The sequence below is a fragment of the Bufo bufo genome, chromosome 8 (genome assembly GCF_905171765.1).
Source record: "Bufo bufo chromosome 8, aBufBuf1.1, whole genome shotgun sequence".
Lineage (NCBI taxonomy): Eukaryota > Metazoa > Chordata > Amphibia > Anura > Bufonidae > Bufo > Bufo bufo.
Window position 1 is genome coordinate 196076193 of NC_053396.1, and position 25518 is coordinate 196101710.

General features: G+C 45.9%; 1 pseudogene; it reads left to right on the forward strand.

The window, feature by feature from the left end:
* Positions 1–9268: 9268 nt before the first annotated feature.
* On the forward strand, positions 9269–10208 carry LOC120978158 (annotated as a pseudogene).
* Positions 10209–25518: the final 15310 nt, after the last annotated feature.

Consider the following 25518-nt stretch of genomic DNA (forward strand, 5'->3'; position numbering starts at 1 on the left):
TGGCCTGCTCTACTCTGTTCCACTGCCTCTCGGACACCGAGTACAGCACTAAAAGTGCTGCGGCCTGGAACCGAGCAATGCTGAGCCACCGAAAGGAGTTGAGGCGCGCAAATTACACCAGCCTTTTAAACAGTATCTTGGCCAGAATCTTTCTGTCCGTATTGAGAAGTGCTATGGGACGCCAGTTCTCAATACGGCTCGGATCTTTACCCTTTGATAGAAGGATCAGGGCTGACCTCCTCATTGACCGAGGCAGAGTGCCCGAGGATAGACACTCATTGAACACCTCAGTCAAGAGGGGACATAAAGAGTCCTTAAAGGTCTTATAAAACTCGGATGTTAAGCCATCCGGGCCTGGCGACTTCTTCAGAGCTAACCCTTCCACCGCCAGGATAACTTCCTCCTTCCTGATCTCTTCTACCAAAACGTCAAAAGAGAGGTGAGCTTCTGACTCAGGGGTGATTTCAGCCAGGAAAGCCGACATCTTGTCCCGATCCAGATCCCTCTTTCCCAAGAGGCACGAGTAAAAGGATCTGACGACCTCCAGGATCCCTGATCTGGACCTGTTCAGAGATCCTGTACTATCAACCAATCCTGTTATTATACAAACGGAAAATGCAAATGTAATCGCACACTACATCCAGCACTCTGCCCTCCATGCTGGATGAGACATTGGTGTACATTTTGGCCAAAGCGTATTTAAGCCACTCACCGCGTCAAGGTCGTCTCATTTGAGTGGTCCCTAACTCTTGTTCCTACCTGTTTATGGGCCATGACAGCCACATAAAGTCCAGGGAATGCAGGTCAGCATACAAGCCAAGTACACTCTGCTTTTAACCCCGTCCGGTGCCATTATAGCTTTCATCGGAACCAGGGATGCAAGTACCAACATGCATGCTGAACCCACCATATACTTCTCCTGGAGCCAAATGGCTAATGGTAGGTTCTTTATAAGCAGACTCAGTTTTATACTGACTTTAAAACCAGCCTCCAGGACAGATTGACTGGTCAGGTGTGCTTGACTCAAAGGAGATCGCCACGCCTCCAATATATGCTACAAAGAAAAAATGTGGGGGGTTGAGCCCGCACAACCTGCCTGTAGGTGCAGATCACTATGGCGAAATACATATACAAACGGAAAATGCAAATGTGATCGCACACTACATCCAGCACTCTGCCCTCCATGCTGGATGAGACATTGGTGTACATTTTGGCCAAAGCGTATTTGAAGCCACTCACCGCGTCAAGGTCGTCTCATTTGAGTGGTCCCTAACTCTTGTTCCTACCTGTTTATGGGCCATGACAGCCACATAAAGTCCAGGGAATGCAGGTCAGCATGCAAGCCAAGTACACTCTGCTTTAAACCCCGTCCGGTGCCATTATAGCTTTCATCGGAACCAGGGATGCAAGTACCAACATGCATGCTGAACCCACCATATACTTCTCCTGGAGCCAAATGGCTAATGGTAGGTTCTTTATAAGCAGACTCAGTTTTATACTGACTTTAAAACCAGCCTCCAGGACAGATTGACTGGTCAGGTGTGCTTGACTCAAAGGAGATCGCCACGCCTCCAATATATGCTACAAAGAAAAAATGTGGGGGTTGAGCCCGCACAACCTGCCTGTAGGTGCAGATCACTATGGCGAAATACATATACAAACGGAAAATGCAAATGTGATCGCACACTACATCCAGCACTCTGCCCTCCATGCTGGATGAGACATTGGTGTACATTTTGGCCAAAGCGTATTTAAGCCACTCACCGCGTCAAGGTCGTCTCATTTGAGTGGTCCCTAACTCTTGTTCCTACCTGTTTATGGGCCATGACAGCCACATAAAGTCCAGGGAATGCAGGTCAGCATGCAAGCCAAGTACACTCTGCTTTTAACCCCGTCCGGTGCCATTATAGCTTTCATCGGATCCAGGGATGCAAGTACCAACATGCATGCTGAACCCACCATATACTTCTCCTGGAGCCAAATGGCTAATGGTAGGTTCTTTATAAGCAGACTCAGTTTATGGATGAGACATTGGTGTACATTTTGGCCAAAGCGTATTTAAGCCACTCACCGGCGATCTCCTTTGAGTCAAGCACACCTGACCAGTCAATCTGTTAAAAGCAGAGTGTACTTGGCTTGCATGCTGACCTGCATTCCCTGGACTTTATGTGGCTGTCATGGCCCATAAACAGGTAGGAACAAGAGTTAGGGACCACTCAAATGAGACGACCTTGACGCGGTGAGTGGCTTCAAATACGCTTTGGCCAAAATGTACACCAATGTCTCATCCAGCATGGAGGGCAGAGTGCTGGATGTAGTGTGCGATCACATTTGCATTTTCCGTTTGTATATGTATTTCGCCATAGTGATCTGCACCTACAGGCAGGTTGTGCGGGCTCAACCCCCCACAATCCTGTTATTAACTTACTCTTCACTGACATCTTACAGTTTCTGTAGGGGTCGGGCGAGCGGTACCTCCCGAAGTCCCTCTCAAAAACTAAAGATGTGTGCCTATCATACTGGCACCTCTTGAGCAAAGATTTCACTCTGGAGATATCCTCGCGGCTACCTCCAGTCGAGACCAGACCTTCGAGTTTCCTCATCAGACTCTGATACAGGCGGTACCTGTCCAGAGACCTGAGGCTCGAGAGCTGGCGGAAGAACTTTGCGGCCCGATCTTTGAATACCTCCCACCACTCTGACTTAGTGTCACAGAGATCCAGCAAAGCTACCTGACTCTGAAGAAAGTCTTCAAAGGATTGTCTCACCTCTGCTTCCTCCAGGACTCCCGCATTCAGCTTCCAGTAACCTCTTCCCATTTGGGGGGATTCTGAAATATTCAGAGAAAACATAATCAGACAGTGGTCGGAGAATTCTACCTCTACAACCCTTAAGGACGAGAAGGTAGCCTCCTCCTTCAAAAAAAACCTATCTATTCTAGACCTAATCTTATTACCTCTGTAGAAAGTGAAACCACCGTGGTCTGGGGTGTGCCTAATATGGACATCCACCAGACGAGCCTCACTAGCTATACTGTTTAGAGATACACTATCATAAGTCAGCCGGTCTCTGGTGCCTCCCCTATCCTGGGGCCTTATCACAGTGTTAAAGTCCCCACCAAAGACCATTTGCCGGCTCGTAAAAAGGAAAGGCTTGATCCTCATAAAGAGACATATCCTGCCCCACCTAGACTGGGGCCCGTAGATATTGATCAGGCGCAGTTCCTGTCCCTTCATGAGGATATCCAAGATCAAACACCTCCCCATTTCTAGTTCGACCACCCGTCGGCATTCTACCGGTACGGTGAAAAGAACCGCCACTCCGCTATACGGCTCAGCTGCAAGAGACCAGAAGGAGGGCCCAGATCTCCACTCCCTCTTCGTTTTATGGATTTCTGCCAAGTTTGACAGTCTGGTCTCTTGCAAAAATAAAACATCAGCTTCAACTCGGCTGAAAAAATCAAAGGCTGTGTAACGAGCCGCATCAGATTTAATGATGGCGACATTAATGGTCGCCAGTGTCAGCTGAGTGGGTACCGCCATACTTGGTGTTTAAGCTAGATGTCCTCCTTCCTTCCCAACCTTCTTACCCCTCCCGGGACTATCCTCTAAAGCGGCACGCCCTCTTTTGAGGGAGACGGTGGAGTCCATTCCATCTGTCACCACCGCTCCCTCAAGCGTACCGCCCCTGGCTTTCTCAGTTCCAGGAATCGGATTTGCCTCCTCTTCTGGGGACCTTACATCCTCACCAGAGAGGGGCACGGGGCCTCCTGAAAGCCCTCCCTCCTTCGCCCCCGGTACCCCACTTCTTACCTCCTCCTCAGATGAAGAGGAGGCGGCGGTCTCATCCAAAGTGAGATACCGGTTGGAGAGCTCTAGAGGGGAGCCGGTTTCGCCTTCCCTGGCTGCTTTGGTCGGGCTCTTTTTTTTGAGTACCGTTTCCTTCTATTGATGTTAGACCCAATCTCACTACCCTCTGCTGCACTTTCGTAGTGTTAAGACTGGGTCTCATCGGCTCGTTCTAGTCTCCTGATCTCCGCCCTTAGCTCCCTGTCCCCTAGGGTCTCTGAACTACGGGAGTCAGCCACTTGGGGAGGGGCAGACATCACCCCATTGTGGTGGGGTTCCTTCTGTTCCCTCTCCGCCTGGCGTCTCTCCCTCCGCCTCTGCCGGGACGGACCGCTCTTGGTCTTCACTGACCCCTTAACTTGACTGTCTCCGCCAGCACCCGCCTCAGCTGAAGAGACCTCCCAGCCCACTCCTGCATGAGCTCGGGCCGCATTGACCTCAGAGAGGGGACAGCGACTAAATGGGTGTCCGAGCACACCACACAAGTTGCACCTAATCTCCCCACAAGTTGCGGCAAGGTGACCTGTCCCTCCACACAACGCGCACTTCTGCACTTGGCAGCTGGCGCTGAAGTGTGAAGGGCTGCCACACTTGTGACAGAGCTTAGGCTGCCCCCTGTAGAAAACCAGGATCCTATCCCGGCCGATGAAGGCGGAGGATGGAATGTGGGAAACCGTGCTTCCTAGACATTTCAACTTCACATTGAAAGTCCAGGCTCCCGACCAAATGCCAAATTCGTCCAGGTTTTTGGATGGTACACCCTGGACGTCCCCATACCTGCTTAGCCACGTCAGAATGTCAACGCAAGAAAATGATTCGTTACGGGTTAAAACGGTCACCTTCTTGACGTTGTTCTGCCGGGTTATCGCCTGAGCGAAAAAACCCTTCCAATCCGGTAAGTTCTTCACCAGCTCATACCCAGACCAGAAAAGCTCTAGGCCCTCCGGCCGTGCAAAGCTGACGTCGAACTCCTTGGAACCATACGGATGTATCAGGGCGAAGATGTCAGCCACCCTGAAGCCCATCTCAAGCAGGAGCTCCACCACCCTCTTTCTCGTAGGGCAGGCATCATTGCTTCTCCACTTGAGACAAACTACATTCCGCCTGGTCCCAGGGCCGGTTGTAGGCCATGCCTGTTTATCCATAAGGATAGGTCCACCTTCTCTCCCTCTACTGTTATAGAGCTCTCCCCCTTTTTGAGGGCCTCCAGGTGTCGCCGTTGCAAGTCACCAACCGTGACTCCTGGGAATGAGGAAGCCAACGAGTATAGCCCCCCCCCCCCCACGGTTGCAGCCACACTGGCATAACTTCTGCCAGGTGTTACGGCCGCAGGAGGGACAACCGAACCTCCCCCCCCCCCACTACACTAGTACCAGATGCCACGTCGGATCCCTCCGGAAGGCGAACACCAGGAGCCGCAGCCGCCACTTTTTCAGGGACAGCCTGCCGACTCCCAGCATCCATCCCACCTTTGGGACCCAACGCAGCACCCTCACCAACACCCCTACCAACACCCTGCACACATGCACCCTCTTCCCCCGCTGGGACAGCTGGTGCAGCAGGTCTCACCTTATTACCTTTATTATTATCTCTGACTTTATTTGCTTTGCTATTATCTTTTACTTTATTATTATACACACTGCCTTTTTCATTGCCACTGGCCAAGCCCCCCCCCCCCCTTCACCCGCTGCCCTCAAAACCTGGGCATTAATGACCATACTCCCCCCCTCCCCAGCACTTAATTCAGCGCTGGAGGAGGAGGCAGAGACAGAGGGGGCGTGTCCAGTGGCAATGTAGATCGCCATATGTTCTGGCGCAATGCAACCTTTTCTAGTAGAGGACCGAAGCGCCACAGACACATCTTTCCTGGCAGCTCCGGCCTCTGGCTCCTCTATGCGTAGGCGCTTGCCCCCTGCGCCTACACATTCATTCAATGCTTCGGGAGCGTGTCCAGAAGCACCGCCGGTCACCTCCCCAGCCACGCCCACATGCGCGCCGATGGGAGGACGCCCGGACACACCTCCAGACACGCCCCGGCCGCGCCTCCAGCTTTACTCACCGCCGCTTCCCCCGATCCCCGCCGCACATTTGCAGCCGCAGGCGGGGACTCAGAGCCATCACCGCCCTGTGTAGGAGGGATGTTATCCTCATCGCACCGCCCCAGCACCACCCTACATACCGGAACGGCAGGCAGGGCAGTGTCCAGAGCGGCGGATGGAGCGGTGGATAAAGCGGCGGATGGAGTGGTGGGCGGGGCCTCCCGATGTTTCGGCCCGCCCCCTCCACTTTCAATGGGCAACCTCCGACCTCCTCTCTCTGCCGGCACCTCCTCCCCGCCTCCGCAAGCAGGGATGGCGTCCGGCGCCATTTTGGAGCGCTCAATCTCCCCGCTCCTCCGCTCAGACACCACCTCAGATGCCGAGACGGGGAGTTTAGCGGGATACACGCTTGGTGTAGACTTTTCAGCCCCCACCAAGCGTGTATTTGACACATAGACATAGTGTGTCTGAATATTCTCTGTGTTCCTCTTCTTGTTGTTTTTTTTTCTCTTCTTGCCACTGCTTTCTTCTAATAAATCATCCCCAAAGGCAAAGTTTTGGAAGTCCACCTTAGGTGATTCCAATACCCGGATTTCTTGTAACAACCCACCGCCATCTTCCTCGCTGCCTTCTTCCTCCTCCATTGCTGAAGCCTCATCTGACGATGGTAAGTGTACCTGTTCTGGCGGAATGCCACTGTATCTCTCAAAATATGTTTTTGTCTCTTTTACCGGGGTCACAGGAGGGGGCGGTTCACGCTGTAAGGTTTGGGGGCCTGCCTGGGACTCTAGAGATTCGGAGTCTTCCAACTCCTCAATCTCACCCTCTGCATCCCTGCACGGCTCCCCTCTCCTCACAGCCTCCATCTCCCTGAACCGATCCCCATTTAACAATTTCTCCTTGAAAGGACCGCTACCTTCCAGCAACTGTTCTTGTCACCTCAAGGAGGCCCCCAACTCTTCCTTTAACCCCCTAATTTTTTCATTAAGGGGGGCCTCTTTTTCTTTGAAGATATGGTAGCTTTCGCCCTCGTCTCCTTCAGCTCTTTCCTCAGGGCTCTGAGGTGCCGTCCCAGCTCATCGTATTCACGTAGGTGGATGGCCAAGCGAGAGCTGTAGGTGGAGGTGCCCTCTCCCTCCCACCGAGACCCCCAAGCTACCTGGGACGACACCTCCCGGCCCTCCGCAAGCTGGCTTATTCCTCCTGACGTCTTTGGGTCTTCAGGGGGGACTCGGCTGCCTCTGCCACGTCCTGATATTATTACCCCCTCGCCGTCGTCACTCCTGGCCGGTCGCTGTAGTTCCCTACTCCCCTCCCCGCCGACTAAGGCCGGGGAGCAGGGGCACCCTTCCTGGATGCCATTGCCACAGGACCCTACCAGCTCCCTAGGGAGAGGCAGGGCCTGGGCTGGGGGAAAAGGTGTCACACTCCCCCGCAAGCCTGGAACTCCTCCTGGGGAGCAGATGGTAGGAAACTCACCGGAGAAGCCTGTGCTGTGGAGGTTCAGGAGCTGATGCAGACACACCCTTTCACCTCAGCTGCAGACAGCAGACACACCCAAGCCTGAATCTCTGCTATGGGACCTCTCTCCTCTGCCTGGGTGCCTGGGCCTAAATATCTGACAATGGACTGTTCCAGTGGTGGGTGACGTGAAGCCTGATTCTCTGCTATGACATGAAGACTGATTTTCTGCTGACATGAAGCCAGATTCTCTGCTATGGGACCTCTCTCCTCTGCCTTGGTGCCTGGGCCTAAATATCTGACAATGGACTGTTCCAGTGGTGGGTGACGTGAAGCATGCTTCTCTGCTATGACATGAAGACTGATTCTCTGCTGACATGAAGCCAGATTCTCTGCTATGGGACCTCTCTCCTCTGCCTGGGTGCCTGGGCCTAAATATCTGACAATGGACTGTTCCAGTGGTGGGTGACGTGAAGCCTGATTCTCTGCTATGACATGAAGACTGATTCTCTGCTGACAGGAAGCCAGATTCTCTGCTATGGGACCTCTCTCCTCTGCCTGGGTGCCTGGGCCTAAATATCTGACAATGGACTGTTCCAGTGGTGGGTGACGTGAAGCATGATTCTCTGCTATTACATGAAGACTGATTCTCTGCTGACATGAAGCCAGATTCTCTGCTATGGGACCTCTCTCCTCTGCCTGGGTGCCTGGGCCTAAATATCTGACAATGGACTGTTCCAGTGGTGGGTGTCGTGAAGCCTGATTCTCTGCTATGACATGAAGACTGATTCTCTGCTGACATGAAGCCAGATTCTCTGCTATGGGACCTCTCTCCTCTGCCTGGGTGCCTGGGCCTAAATATCTGACAATGGACTGTTCCAGTGGTGGGTGACGTGAAGCATGATTCTCTGCTATTACATGAAGACTGATTCTCTGCTGACATGAAGCCAGATTCTCTGCTATGGGACCTCTCTCCTCTGCCTGGGTGCCTGGGCCTAAATATCTGACAATGGACTGTTCCAGTGGTGGGTGACGTGAAGCCTGATTCTCTGCTATGACATGAAGACTGATTCTCTGCTGACAGGAAGCCAGATTCTCTGCTATGGGACCTCTCTCCTCTGCCTGGGTGCCAGGGCCTAAATATCTGACAATGGACTGTTCCAGTGGTGGGTGACGTGAAGCATGATTCTCTGCTATGACATGAAGACTGATTCTCTGCTGACATGAAGCCAGATTCTCTGCTATGGGACCTCTCTCCAATTGATATTGGTTAATTTTTATTTATTTTATTTTTATTCATTTCCCTATCCACATTTGTTTGCAGGGGATTTAACTACATTTTGCTGCCTTTTGCAGCCCTCTAGCCCTTTCCTGGTCTGTTTTACAGCCTTTTTAGTGCCGAAAAGTTCGGGTCCCCATTGACTTCAATAGGGTTCGTGTTCGGGACGAAGTTCGGGTCGGGTTCGGATCCCGAACCCGAACATTTCCGGGAAGTTCGGCCGAACTTCTCGAACCCGAACATCCAGGTGTTCGCTCAACTCTACTGACAATGCTGATATATGTGAGAGAGTATATTTGCCAGATCGGACTACTTGCAGGGATTATTTGTAGTCTGCTATTATGGAGACACACAGCTCTGCATAAAACAGCATGATATTTAAAAAGTTGCTTGAAGGGGTTTGGCTCTTTTCACATATTTATGGCAAATAACTAGGATATACTATCAATGTCATATAGGTGTGAGTCCCAACTCTTTGACCTGCTCTAATCTCCAGAATGTGGCCCCCAAAGTAAATAGAGAGCACCTATGCATGCACGGTCAGCTTCCGTTCTTATCCTTTGTATGGAAACGTGCAAGCATCATCTCAGGGGTGTCAACAAATCTTCAAAAGTTCATTTGTCAAGGTAAAGAGAACCAAAATGAGACTCCCCCCCACCCCCAAAAAGAAACACGTGGAGGACATTATTGTCCTCATTTGGAAGTGGCCCTGGGAATATCAATCTCCCTTAGATAAGTGTTATGAATATGGTATATTTGGATGCAAGTTTACAGTAGATAGAAGTCTATATGATGTTGCTGATGCTGTTCTCATTCATCATGCAGATATTATGTATGACAAAAACTCTTTGCCGTATGAGCCAAAACCTAATTTTTTGCATTGGATCTGGTACAATATGGAGCCACCATGGATTAACCAGAACTTAAAAATGTTAGAGAACCTATTCAACATGACCAAGACTTTCTGGAACGATCCAGATATACATTGTAGATATGGTCAGATGGAGCCATTAAAAAAGAAAGGGCAAAAGTTTACCATTCCAAATAAATCCAACCTGGTCTCTTGGGTCGTCAGTAAGTGATACCCTGGTGCCCCCCGCATTGCATATTATGAGGAGCTAAAGAATCACATACCTATTGATGTATGTGGAGCAAAACATAAGAAACTGAGGTGGGATGATTTTTATGCCACCATATCTCAGTGCAAGTTCTACCTGGCCTTTGAGAATTCAGTCTACAAGGATTATATCACTGAGAAACTGGGGTCCAATGCTTTTGGATCATAAGAGGTTTCAGTTGTGTTGGGAACATCTCTGAAGAACTATGAACGCTTTGTCCCTGGCGATGCCTTCATTCATGTAGATGATTTCCCAAGTCCTAAGGAATTGGTAGCCTATCTTCTAGAGCTGGACAAGGATGATGAGAAGTACAGGAAGTATTTCAACTGGAGATTTCAATATTGTGTTGCTAATAGAAGAGGACCATCATATGGCTACTGCAAAATATGTGAAATCATCAGAGGAAGTTTCGGTTTATCAGGTCATTCATTGTGTGGAAAAGTGGTTTCTGGAAGATGTGTAATTTTTGATCTGGAAGGTTGATGGCAGATACCTCTATTGTCTCTAGTCCCACATGGGCAGTTTAAAATTAAAGGACCTTAAGTCAGCAGTGCCCTTCCCATTTGTTGACAATGGTATGAACTTCACTTATAGGGCATATTAACCTCATTGAGGTGGAAATAAAACCCGTTAAAGGAGCCATCAAGGGATGACTACTGGTGCTATACAGTGCTGTACCAGCTGCTGTGGTAGTTTAGAAGCTTTCAGTCACTAAGGGTACTTTCACACTAGCGTTTTTCTTTTCCGGCATAGAGTTCCGTCACAGGGGCTCTATACCGGAAAAGAACTGATCAGGTATATCCCCATGCATTCTGAATGGATAGTAATCCGTTCAGGATGCATCAGGATGTCTTCAGTTCAGTCATTTTGGCTGATCAGGCAAAAGTATGCCTAAAGTATGCAAGACTGCAGCCAAAGACAAAAAGGATAAGGTGAGGACTGATAGTAAGCAGCTGTTGGTGGGCGATTCTATCATAAAAGGTGTGAAGTTTGAGGAAAATAGTTTTGTGAGCTGTCTCCCTGGTGCTACCGCTAGCAGGGATAGACGACGTATCCTTAATATTGTTAGGCGAGCAAAGCAGGAAAGGGAGGTGGATGTTATTGTCCATCTTGGGACAAAAGATCTGGCTTGCAATGAGATTTCAAAGGTGAAGGAAGCTTTTCACACACTTGGAGGTTGCATCAACTGTTTCATTCTCTGCAGTTTTGCCTGTACATAACCTTCAGCATGACAGGAAGATGCGCATTAAGGAATTCAATGTATGTCTTGGTAAATAGTGTCTGAACCAAGGGTTTGGCTTTGTGTCTCATGTTAGCTCTCGTTGGAATGGAAAAGAACTGTACAAGAAAGATGGTTTGCAGCTTTCTCTCAAGGGAACAAATGTACTCAGTGAATAGCTCAAAGTATTTGCTAAGGAGCATTTAAACTAGGAAAAGGGGCATAATGATAATCCAGCAGTCCGACTGCCCCCCCGGAACAATGCCAGAAGATGCCAGTAGCACATAGGTTAAGAAATGACAAGCTCAGAGTCTTGTCTACAAATGCTCGCAGTTTAGGGAATAAGATCAATGAACTTGAGTCTATAATGGCATCTGAGAATATAGATTTAGTGGCTATTACTGAGACATGGTTCAATGGGAGTAATGACTGGGATATAACAATACGAGGGTTCTCTCGATTTCGGAAAGACAGAGAAGGCAAGAAAAGGGGGGGGTGGCCCTGTATGTGAAAGATGGCATAAAATCAAATTTAATACAAGTTAGCGAGACCAATTTAGAGTCAGTTTGGATTACCTTGCAGCTTGATAATCATAAGATAACTAGTGTAGGTGTGATATATAGACTACCTAGCCAAGTCAAATAATTAGATGATCTACTAGTTGAGGAAATGACATTGAAAGGGGAAGTTATCATTATGGGAGACTTTAATTTTCCTGATGTAAACTGGAAAACCAAAATAGCTAGTTCTGCCAGGAGTACAGATATTCGAAATTCCCTACTGGGATTATCTCTACAGCAACTAGTTGAGGAGCCAACCCGGAAGGAGGCCATTTTAGATTTAGTATTCACAAATGAGAATTTGGTATCTGATATTACTGTAGGGGAAAGCTTGGGATCTAGTGATCAAGTGTGGTTTACTATAAGTACAGTGACTGAGTCACACCACACAAAAACAAAAGTTTTAGATTTTAGAAAAACTGACTGTTCTAAAATTAGATTAGTGGTATATGAGTCCCTATCAGATTGGAACAGTTTCAATGGAGTCCAGGAGAAATGGGACTACTTAAAAGTGGCACTTATGAAGGCAACAGATAATTGCATTAGGCTTGTCAGTAAAAGCAAAAAAAAAGGAAGAGACCACTGTGGTACTCAGAAGTGGCCAAAATCATTAAAAACAAAAAGATAGTATTTAGTAATTATAAAATAAAAAAAAAGAGGATGACAGGCAAATTTATAAGAGAGAGGCAAAACAAGTTATAAGAGCTTCTAAAGCACAGGTAGAAGATAAATTAGCTCAGTCAGTGAAAAAAGGCGATAAGACATTCTTCAGATACATAAATGAAAAACGGAAACTAAAACAAGGAATTACCAAATAAAAAACAAAAGAAGGAAGGTATATGGAAGAAGATAAAGAACTAGCTGACTGCCTCAATGGATACTACTGTTCAGTTTTTACAAAGGAAAATAAAGGAAAAGGACCTCAGTTAGGAAGGAAGACTAATGAATCTTTTGATGCATGTGTCTTTACAGAGGAAGAGATTCTAAGTCAGCTGTCTAAAATTAATACAAATAAGTCACAGGGGCCTGATGGGATACACCCAAAGCTATTAAAAGAGCTTAGCGGTGAACTAGCAAAACCATTAACAGATTTATTTAACCAATCACTAGTAACAGGAGTCGCCCAGAAGATTAGAAATTAGCAAATGTTGTGCCCATTCACAAGAAAGGTAGTAGGGAGTAATCGGGCAACTATAGGCCAGTAAGTCTGACATCAATAGTGGGGAAATGAATGGAAACCATACTTAAGGAGAGGATTGTGGAACATCTAAAATCCCATGGATTGAAAGATGAAAAACAGCATGGGTTTACTTCAGGGAGATCATGTCAAACTAATCTTATTGCTTATCTAGACTTTAGTAAGGCTTTTGATACTGTCCCACATAGAAGGCTTATCAATAAATTGCAGTCTTTGTGCTTGGACTCCCATATTGTTGAATGGATTAGACAGTGGCTGAGGGACAGACAACAGAGGGTTTTAGTCAATGGAGTATATTCAGACCATGGTCTTGTTACCAGTGCGGTACCTCAGGGATCTGTTCTGGGACCCATATTGTTTAATATCTCTATCAGCGAAATTGCAGAAGACCTCGATGGTAAGGTGTGTCTTTTTGCTGATGACACAAAGATTTGTAACAGGATTAATGTTCCTGGAGGGATACACCAAATGGAAAAGTATTTAGGAAAACTAGAGGAATGGTCAAAAATCTGGCAACTAAAATTTTATGTTGATAAGTGCAAGATAATGCACCCGGGACGTAAAAACCCAAGAGCAGAATATAAAATCAGTGATACAGTCGTAACCTCAGTATCTGAGGAAAGGGATTTGGGGGTCATTATTTCAGAAGACTTAAAGGTAGGCAGACAATGTCATATAGCAGCAGGAAATGCTAGCAGAATGCTTGGGTGCATAGGGAGAGGCATTACCAGTAGAAAGAGGGAGGTGCTCATGGCACTCTACAGAGCACTAGTGAGCAGTGATGGCCAGTTCGCAGTGTTCACCAGCGAACACATGCGGGCTGCCATCTTAACTCACAAGTCTGCCGATGCACAGGTAAGTCCTTACCTGTGCCTGTGCTGTGAGCTGGTCTGAAACAAATGCGGTCACCAGGAGCAGGCAGTTCCGAGAACAGCCGCTGGAGGCCTTCATCGGCTGTTCTCGGAACTGCCTGCTCCCGGTGGCCGCACTTGTTTCAGACCGGCTCACAGCACAGGCACAGGTAAGGACTTACCTGTGCATAGCCAGACTTGTGAGTTAAAATGGCAGCCTGCATGTGTTCGCTGGCGAACACTGCGAACTGGCCATCACTGCTAGTGAGACCTAATTTGGAGTATTGTGCGCAGTACTGAAGACCATATCTCCAGAAGGATATTGATACTTTGGAGAGAGTTCAGAGAAGAGCTACTAAACTAGTACATGGATTGCAGGATAAAACTTACCAGGAAAGATTAAAGGACCTTAACATGTATAGCTTGGAAGAAAGACGAGACAAAGGGGATATGATAGAAACTTTTAAATACATAAAGGGAATCAACAAGGTAAAAGAGGAGAGAATATTTAAAAGAAGAAAAATTGCTACAAGAGGACATAGTTTTAAATTAGAGGGGCAAAGGTTTAAAAGTAATATCAGGAAGTATTACTTTACTGAGAGAGTAGTGGATGCATGGAATAGCCTTCCTGCAGAAGTGGTAGCTGCAAATACAGTGAAGGAGTTTAAGCATGCATGGGATAGGCATAAGGCCATCCTTCATATAAGATAGGGCCAGGGGCTATTCATAGTATTCAGTATATTGGGCAGACTAGATGGGCCGACATATTCTATGTTTCTATGTTTCTATTACAGACAAGCGCAGCCGCCTGTCCACAGCCAATGTCGACATCTCACATTCATTAAAATGAACCAGGCAGGGATCCCACAGGACTTGTCCGTACCATGTGCTGAATAGCCATTGTTGTACTCCAGCGCACTTTCTCTTTGTTTTATTTTTTTTATTTCCCAATGTTTTGGGGTCTACCAAAATTTTAACCAAAAAAATTAAATAATAAAATAAAAAACAAAACTAAAAACCAGTGTTGGCTACCTCCTCCTCCTCCACCGCCGCTTCCACCTACACCACCACATCCACCGCCTCCTTAACCTCCTACTCCATATGGACCTCCTCCTCCTAGATCAAGATTATTATTTTTTATTTTTACATATTTTATGTTATTTTAAGTCATATCCCTATCCACATTTGTTTGCAGAGCACTTGCCATGCTCTTAACCACATTTTGCTGCCATTTGCAGCCCTCAAGCCCTTTCCATGACTTTTTTAGAGCCATTTTAGTGCTCCAAAGTTCGGGTCCCCATTGACTTCAATGGGCTTTGAGTTCGGGGTTAAGTTCGGGTCAAGTTCGGTTCCCGAACTCGAACTTTTTTGTGAAGTTCGGCCGAACTCGTCGAACCCAAACATCCAGGTGTCCGCTCAACTCTAGAAATGAAGTATTGATGAAAGTATTTTAAATCATTCATTTAGGATCGATTGGTTGGAAGTAGTTTGATAGAGGTTGGGGATGGGGGGCCCAATGAGGAGTAGAGATAGAGGTGCTGGTAAAACAGCCTGATCTCTATCTCTCATCCCCAACAGGCACTCTTCCCAATTTCACAGAAATCCAAAGACTTCCATCTCTGCGTTGAGACCTGCAGGTATTATTATATCGAATTCAAAGATTCGTTTTGATTCCATACGTAACATTTTCTCTATATGGTTTCCCTCAGGGGTCAAGTCCTGGGAAAAAAAGTGTGGGAACTCACCCAAGATCCACTGCAAACCCCCCCCACCCCCAAAAAAAATAAAATAAAAAATATTTTGCTGAAAATTCAGTGCAACATTTATTGTAAAGTGCCAGTTTACACAAGCAACTGCAAAATTAACATGAACACCCGGGACGTAAAAACCCAAGAGCAGAATATAAACATGGAGATCCCAGTGCCAGCTGCCTTGCTGGTGGACGATTGGCATATACTTCTGCTGTGTCCCACAGCACAAGTATATGCAAATCGTCCACCAGCAAGGCAGCTGGCACTGGGATCTCCATGTTATTGGTCAGTTAATACATCAGGGACCCCCTGGCATGGGGCCTGGGCATAGATAAGTGCAAACTGGGTGATCCATAGGCAGGACCGGGTGGCTGCCCTCATCCACCAGCCCGTCCCTAATGCCAGTCAATACCCCCTTAGGAAATCTCTCATCAGATGTGAGAGCAGCAGCTATCGATCAGCCAGGATTAATGTGCACAGTGGGAGGCCTCCCTTAGGCAAGTGACAAACTGCCCCCCTCATTCTTAGGCAAGTGACAAACTCAGCACTGCTACATCCACAATGAGCAACTACAACAAATGTAATGCCAAACTGCAGTTTCTCTATGTGGGTCCAGTGGAAGCTATCCAAGGCATCACAATTACATAGAGGAACTGCAGTTTGGCATTACATTTGTTGTAGTTGCTCATTGTAGATGTAGCAGAGCTGGGTTTGTCACTTGCCTAAGATTGGGGGGGGGGGGCAGTTTGTCACTTGCCTAAGGCCAGGGTAAGGGGGGCCTCCCACCCAGGCTGTGCACATTAATCCTGGCTGATCGATCGCTTCTGGCCTGCTGCTGTGCTGCCTGCAGTCACATCTGATGAGAGTACTGACTGAGATTTGTTTCCTGAAGGAGGGGGTATTGACTGGTCTGGTCTGGGGCTGCTGGGCTTAAGTTATCACTATGTCACCGCCACCGGCGCTCCCACCAGGCGGGCCCCCGGTCTCACTCAGGGACAGTCACAGACACTTAGACTGGTCTGGACCGGACCACCAGGACCCCGGTCCGGTCGGATGGTCCAGCCATGCTCACCTCTGCAGTCAGGCAGTCGCACTCGTCGCAGGCTCAGGATAGGAGGAGGGGAGCTCTCAGCCAGGAGGGAAGGGGAGTCAGTCAGTGAGTCACTCGCAGCCAGCACCGCTGCACACAGCTTCCTCTTCCGTCCTCAACTGAAGCCGCTCCCCCTCCCTCCTCACTTAGCCTGCCCTGCACAGTGCGAGTCACGCAGGGCCTCGCCTCCGCTCCGCCCCCTGTGAATCTGATTTCACCGCTTCCCCTCCTGGTCCTTTTGCCCTGAAAGGGAACGGCGTTCCTGCCATGAAAAAAGTGCAGGAACGCCGTTCCCACGCGTTCCCCCTCGATTCGACCCCTGGAACTTTCCCTCTATCCATTGTTTGGTGACTCTCTGGAAGGACGTGAATATATGTCGGATCACTATTATGATGTATTTTATAGTGTTTGGATACTGAGTTTTGCTTATACCCTTTTCTTATGTTTGCAATATGTTCCGATATCCTTTTTTTTTAACCACCTCCGGACCGCCGAACGCAGCGACGCGTCCTGTAGGTGGTTGATTCATTCCTCCTGGACGCATATACGCGTCCTCTCGCGAGACGCGAGATTTCCTGTGAATGCGCGCACACAGGCGCGCGCGTTCACAGGATCGGAAGGTAAGCGAGTGGATCTCCAGCCTGCCAGCGGCGATCGTTCGCTGGCAGGCTGGAGATGCGATTTTTTTAACCCCTAACAGGTATATTAGACGCTGTTTTGATAACAGCGTCTAATATACCTGCTACCTGGTCCTCTGGTGGTCCCTTTTGCTTAGATCGACCACCAGAGGACACAGGCAGCTCAGTAATAAGTAGCACCAAACACCACTACACTACACCCCCCTGTCACTTATTAACCCCTTATTAACCCCCTGATCACCCCTGATCACCCCATATAGACTCCCTGATCACCCCCCTGTCATTGATCACCCCCCTGTAAGGCTCCATTCAAACGTCCGTATGTTTTTTACGGATCCACGGATACATGGATCGGATCCGCAAAACACATACGGACATCTGAATGGAGCCTTATAGGGGGGTGATCAATGACAGGGGGGTGATCACCCCATATAGACTCCCTGATCACCCCCCTGTCATTTATCACCCCCCTGTCATTGATCACCCCCCTGTAAGGCTCCATTCAAACGTCCGTATGTTTTTTACGGATCCACGGATACATGGATCGGATCCGCAAAACACATACGGACATCTGAATGGAGCCTTATAGGGGGGTGATCAATGACAGGGGGGTGATCACCCCATATAGACTCCCTGATCACCCCCCTGTCATTTATCACCCCCCTGTCATTGATCACCCCCCTGTAAGGCTCCATTCAAACGTCCGTATGTTTTTTACAGATCCACGGATACATGGATCGGATCCGCAAAACACATACGGACATCTGAATGGAGCCTTATAGGGGGGTGATCAATGACAGGGGGGTGATCACCCCATATAGATTCCCTGATCACCCCCCTGTCATTGATCACCCCCCTGTCATTGATCACCCCCCTGTAAGGCTCCATTCAAACGTCCGTATGTTTTTTACGGATCCACGGATACATGGATCGGATCCGCAAAACACATACGGACATCTGAATGGAGCCTTATAGGGGGGTGATCAATGACAGGGGGGTGATCACCCCATATAGACTCCCTGATCACCCCCCTGTCATTTATCACCCCCCTGTCATTGATCACCCCCCTGTAAGGCTCCATTCAAACGTCCGTATGTTTTTTACGGATCCACGGATACATGGATCGGATCCGCAAAACACATACGGACATCTGAATGGAGCCTTATAGGGGGGTGATCAATGACAGGGGGTGATCACCCCATATAGATTCCCTGATCACCCCCCTGTCATTTATCACCCCCCTGTCATTGATCACCCCCCTGTAAGGCTCCATTCAAACGTCCGTATGTTTTTTACAGATCCACGGATACATGGATCGGATCCGCAAAACACATACGGACATCTGAATGGAGCCTTATAGGGGGGTGATCAATGACAGGGGGGTGATCACCCCATATAGATTCCCTGATCACCCCCCTGTCATTGATCACCCCCCTGTCATTGATCACCCCCCTGTAAGGCTCCATTCAAACGTCCGTATGTTTTTTACGGATCCACGGATACATGGATCGGATCCGCAAAACACATACGGACATCTGAATGGAGCCTTATAGGGGGGTGATCAATGACAGGGGGGTGATCACCCCATATAGACTCCCTGATCACCCCCCTGTCATTTATCACCCCCCTGTCATTGATCACCCCCCTGTAAGGCTCCATTCAAACGTCCGTATGTTTTTTACAGATCCACAAATACATGGATCGGATCCGCAAAACACATACGGACATCTGAATGGAGCCTTATAGGGGGGTGATCAATGACAGGGGGGTGATCACCCCATATAGATTCCCTGATCACCCCCCTGTCATTGATCACCCCCCTGTCATTGATCACCCCCCTGTAAGGCTCCATTCAAACGTCCGTATGTTTTTTACGGATCCACGGATACATGGATCGGATCCGCAAAACACATACGGACATCTGAATGGAGCCTTATAGGGGGGGGATCAATGACAGGGGGGTGATCACCCCATATAGACTCCCTGATCACCCACCTGTCATTGATCACCCCCCTGTAAGGCTCCATTCAGACATTTTTTTGGCCCAAGTTAGCGGAAATTATTATTTTTTTCTTACAAAGTCTCATATTCCACTAACTTGTGTCAAAAAATTAAATCTCACATGAACTCACCATACCCCTCACGGAATCCAAATGCGTAAAATTTTTTAGACATTTATATTCCAGACTTCTTCTCACGCTTTAGGGCCCCTAGAATGCCAGAGCAGTATAAATACCCCACATGTGACCCGATTTCGGAAAGAAGACACCCCAAGGTATTCCGTGAGGGGCATATTGAGTCCATGAAAGATTGAAATTTTTGTCCCAAGTTAGCGGAAAGGGAGACTTTGTGAGAAAAAAAACTAAAAATCAATTTCCGCTAACTTGTGGCAAAAAAAAAAAAATTCTATGAACTCGCCATGCCCCTCAATGAATACTTTGGGGTGTCTTCTTTCCAAAATGGGGTCACTTGTGGGGTATTTATACTGCCCTGGCATTTTAGGGGCCCTAAAGCGTGAGAAGAAGTCTGGGATCCAAATGTCTAAAAATGCCCTCATAAAAGGAATTTGGGCCCCTTTGCGCATCTAGGCTGCAAAAAAGTGTCACACATCTGGTATCGCCGTACTCAGGAGAAGTTGGGCAATGTGTTTTGTGGTGTCATTTTAGATATACCCATGCTGGGTGAGATAAATATCTTGGTCAAATGCCAACTTTGTATAAAAAAATGGGAAAAGTTGTCTTTTGCCGAGATATTTCTCTCACCCAGCATGAGTATATGTAAAAAGACACCCCAAAACACATTGCCCAACTTCTCCTGAGTGCGGCGATACCACATGTGTGACACTTTTTGCAGCCTAGGTGGGCAAAGGGGCCCACATTCCAAAGAGCACCTTTAGGATTTCACAGGTCATTTTTTACACATTTTTATTTCAAACTACTTACCACACATTAGGGCCCCTAGAATGCCAGGGCAGTATAACTACCCCACAAGTGACCCCATTTTGGAAAGAAGACACACCAAGGTATTCCGAGAGGGGCATGGCGAGTTCCTAGAATTTTTTATTTTTTGTCACAAATTAGCGGAAAATGATGATTTTTTTTTTCTTACAAAGTCTCATATTCCACTAACTTGTGACAAAAAATAAAAACTTCCATGAACTCACATGCCCATCACGAAATACCTTGGGGTGTCTTCTTTCCAAAATGGGGTCACTTGTGGGGTAGTTATACTGCCCTGGCATTTTAGGGGTCCGAATGCGTGAGAAGTGGTTTGAAATCAAAATCTGTAAAAAATGGCTGGTGAAATCCGAAAGGTGCTCTTTGCAATGTGGGCCCCTTTGCCCACCTAGGCTGCAAAAAATTGTCAGACATCTGGTATCACCGTACTCAGGAGAAGTTGGGCAATGTGTTTTGGGGTGTCATTTTACATATACCCATGCTGGGTAAGATAAATATCTTGTCAAATGCCAACTTTGTATAAAAAAATGGGAAAAGTTATATTTTGCCGAGATATTTCTCTCACCCAGCATGAGTATATGTAAAAAGACACCCCAAAACACATTGCCCAACTTCTCCTGAGTACGGCGATACTACATGTGTGACACTTTTTTGCAGCCTAGGTGGGCAAAGGGGCCCACATTCCAAAGAGCACCTTTAGGATTTCACAGGTTATTTTTTACACATTTTTATTTCAAACTACTTACCACACATTAGGGCCCCTAGAATGCCAGGGCAGTATAACTACCCCACAAGTGACCCCATTTTGGAAAGAAGACACCCCAAGGTATTCCGTGAGGGGCATGGCGAGTTCCTAGAATTTTTTATTTTTTGTCACAAGTTAGCGGAAAATGATGATTTTTTTTTTTATTTATTTTTTATTACAAAGTCTCATATTCCACTAACTTGTGACATAAAATAAAAACTTCCATGAACTCACTATGCCCATCACGAAATACCTTGGGGTGTCTTCTTTCCAAACTGGGGTCACTTGTGGGGTAGTTATACTGCCCTGGAATTTTAGGGGCCCGAATGCGTGAGAAGTGGTTTGAAATCAAAATCTGTAAAAAATGGCCGGTGAAATCCGAAAGGTGCTCTTTGGAATGTGGGCCCCTTTGCCCACCTAGGCTGCAAAAAAGTGTCAAACATATGGTATCACCGTACTCAGGAGAAGTTGGGCAATGTGTTTTAGGGTGTCTTTTTACATATACCCATGCTGGGTGAGAGAAATATCTTGGCAAAAGACAACTTTTCCAATTATTTTATACAAAGTTGGCATTTGACCGAGATATTTATCTCACCCAGCATGGGTATATGTAAAATGACACCCCAAAACACATTGCCCAACTTCTCCTGAGTACGGCGAAACCAGATGTGTGACACTTTTTTGCAGCCTAGGTGGGCAAAGGGGCCCACATTCCAAAGAGCACCTTTCGGATTTCACCGGCCATTTTTTACAGATTTTGATTTCAAACTACTTCTCACGCATTCGGGCCCCTAAAATGCCAGGGCAGTATAACTACCGCACAAGTGACCCCATTTTGGAAAGAAGGCACCCCAACGTATTTCGTGATGGGCATAGTGAGTTCATGGAAGTTTTTATTTTTTGTCACAAGTTTGTGGAATATGAGACTTTGTAAGAAAAAAAAAAAGAAAACAAATCATCATTTTCCGCTAACTTGTGACAAAAAATAAAAAGTTCTATGAACTCACTATGCCCATCAGCGAATACCTTAGGGTGTCTACTTTCCGAAATGGGGTCATTTGTGGGGTGTTTGTACTGTCTGGCCATTGTAGAACCTCAGGAAACATGACAGGTGCTCAGAAAGTCAGAGCTGCTTCAAAAAGCGGAAATTCACATTTTTGTACCATAGTTTGTAAACGCTATAACTTTTACCCAAACCATTTTTTTTTTACCCAAACATTTTTTTTTTATCAAAGACATGTAGAACAGTAAATTTTGAGAAAAATTTATATATGGATGTCGTTTTTTTTTGCAAAAGTTTACAACTGAAAGTGAAAAATTTCATTTTTTTGCAAAAAAAATCGTTAAATTTCGATTAATAACAAAAAAAGTAAAAATGTCAGCAGCAATGAAATACCACCAAATGAAAACTCTATTAGTGAGAAGAAAAGGAGGTAAAATTCATTTGGGTGGTAAGTTGCATGACCGAGCAATAAATGGTGAAAGTTGTGTAGGTCAGAAGTGTAAAAAGTGGCCTGGTCATTAAGGGTGTTTAAGGTAGGGGAGCTGAGGTGGTCAAAGATCTTTTAGTTCTACCAATATATTGTTTCTGGCAAGGACATTGCCGGAGGTAAATGATGTCTGTTGAGTTACATGTTATACATTCTTCTATATGATATTTGAACATATTTTGAGTAGATACAGCCTGTTCTATTTTTTTTGGAAAATTAGTGACCTTACAGTTTGTAAAGCGCCCACATCTGAAGAAACCTTTCAGAATAAGCCAACTAATTTGTCTCATATATCCCTTTCTTTTAAATGTGGATTAATCCCTGAATTTATCTTATTTTTTCATTCTGTTTTATGTTTTTTTCTTTAACAGTGAAGAATTCCTCTCTGTCCATAATCCTCACTTTTTGTAGTGCATTATCAACAAATTTTTCTGGATACATTTTTCATCTGGTTGGCTTCCTCTTCAAATTTGTTGTTATCAGTACAATTACGTTTTAATCTCCTAAATTGACTTGTGGGGATATTTATCAACCATCTAGTTAAGTGACAGCTGGAGAAGAGGATATTACTGCTTTTCATTACTGGTTTTTGGTATGTAGGTACTGCAAATTAATTTACTGTCTTTTATTTTGATATTTAGATCTAAAAATTCAAAATGTGTTTTAGTTATATTAGTGGAATATCGTAGGTTTAGATAGTTCTTATTGACGTTTTCAAAAAAATGGGAAGGGTGCCTGTTGGGGATGAGAGATCGAGGTCAGTCTGTTTTACCATCACCTCTATCTCTCCCCCTTTTGGGCCCTCTATCCCCAGCCTCTATCAAACTACTTCCACCCAATCGATCCTACATGAATGATTTAAAATACTATCATAAATACTTCATTTTCACTTATAATATTTGATATTCGCCTTCCAAATTATTATCTCATAAATTACAGTGGGATGCGAAAGTTTGGGCAACCTTGTTAATCGTCATGATTTTCCTGTATAAATCGTTGGTTGTTACGATAAAAAATGTCAGTTAAATATATCATATAGGAGACACACACAGTGAGTGTTTGAGAAGTGAGATGAAGTTTATTGGATTTACAGAAAGTGTGCTATAATTGTTTAAACAAAATTAGGCAGGTGCATAAATTTGGGCACCACAAAAAAGAAATGAAATCAATATTTAGTAGATCCTCCTTTTTCAGAAATTACATCCTCTAAACGCTTCCTGTAGGTTCCAATGAGAGTCTGGATTCTGGTTGAAGGTATTTTGGACCATTCCTCTTTCCAAAACATCTTTAGTTCATTCAGGTTTGATGGCTTCCGAGCAACAACTCTCTTTAAGTCACACCACAGATTTTCAATTATATTCAGGTCTGGGGACTGAGATGACCATTCCAGAATGTTGTACTTGTTCCTCTGCATAAATGCCTTAGTGGATTTTGAGCAGTGTTTAGGGTCGTTGTCTTGTTGAAAGATCCAGCCCCGGCGCAGCTTCAGCTTTGTCACAGATTCCTGGACATTGGTCTCCAGAATCTGCTGATACTGAGTGGAATCCATGCGTCCCTCAACTTTGACAAGATTCCCAGTCCCTGCACTGGCCACACAGCCCCACAGCATGATGGAACCAACACCATATTTTACTGTAGGTAGCAGGTGTTTTTCTTGGAATGCTGTGTTCTTTATCCTCCATGCATAATGCCCCTTGTTATGGCCAAATAACTCTATTTTAGTTTCATCAGTCCACAGCACCTTATTCCAAAATGAAGCTGGCTTGTCCAAATGTGCTTTAGCCCACCTCAAGCGCCACTTTTTGTGCTGTGGGTGGAGAAAATGCTTCCTCTGCATCACTCTCGCATACAGCATCTCCTTGTGTAAAGTGCGTCGAATGGTTGAACGATGCACAGTGACTCCATCTGCAGCAAGATGATGTTGTAGGTCTTTGGTGCTGGTCTGTGGGTTGACTCTGACTGTTCTCACCATTCGTCGCTTCTGTCTATCCGAGATTTTTCTTGGTCTGCCACTTCGAGCCTTAACTTGAACTGAGCCTGTGGTCTTCCATTTCCTCAATATGTTCCTAACTGTGGAAACAGACAGCTGAAATCTCTGAGACAGCTTTCTGTATCCTTCCCCTAAACCATGATGGGAACAATCTTTGTCTTCAGGTCATTTGAGAGTTGTTTTGAGACCCCCATGTTGCTACTCTTCAGAGAAAATTAAAAGAGGAGGGAAACTTACAATTGACCCCCTTAAATACTCTTTCTCATAATTGGATTCACCTGTGTATGTAGGTCAGAGGTCACTGAGCTTACCAAGCCAATTTGAGTTCCAATAATTAGTTCTAAAGGTTTTGGAATCAATAAAATGACAACAGTGCCCACATTTATGCACCTGCCTAATTTTGTTTAAACAATTATAGCACACTTTCTGTAAATCCAATAAACTTCATTTCACTTCTCAAATATCACTGTGTGTGTCTCCTATATGATAGATTTAACTGACATTTTTTATCGTAACAACAAACGATTTATACAAGAAAATCATGACGATTAACAAGGTTGCCCAAACTTTTGCATCCCACTGTATATTATGGTATATACATCTAAAGATTACAGTGAATTATTTTATGTTATAATTTAAAAAAACGCATGGGAACCGCATTGGAAACGCACCAGAAAAGCAGATGTGTTTTTTGTGTTTTTCCAAGTGTTTTTACAGGATTTTTATATGATTTCTAGTTCTGTATATGTATTTACAAATATAGCATCGCTAACGCTCCCTTCAGACTCGCGTGAGCGCATAGCGATATCCAATTTCATTAACAAACCCGAAGCGCGTAAATAGAGTGAGAAAATTCAGGGTGCAATTTAGGTTTGTGAACACCAGATGGCGCATGGAACTACATGGCTAACCCTTCTCCCGCACCCTGCTGCTGGCATATAGATGAGATTATAAAAGAATGTGTACCATTTATTAATATATAAACACTGACATAAAAATTTGTTATATAATAAAAGACCATTAATAAAAGAAAGATTTAAAAAGTTGTATTCAATAATCCTTATTCAGTATAAGATCTACGGAGGGTTGGTGTGAGATACTAATATATTTTTGCTACACATTTGAGTTCCCTTCAAACATATAAATAGTTATTTGATATACACTCACCTAAATAATTATTAGGAACACCATACTAATACGGTGTTGGACCCCCTTTTGCCTTCAGAACTTTAGCCTTAATTCTACGTGGCATTGATTCAACAAGTTGCTGATAGCATTCTTTAG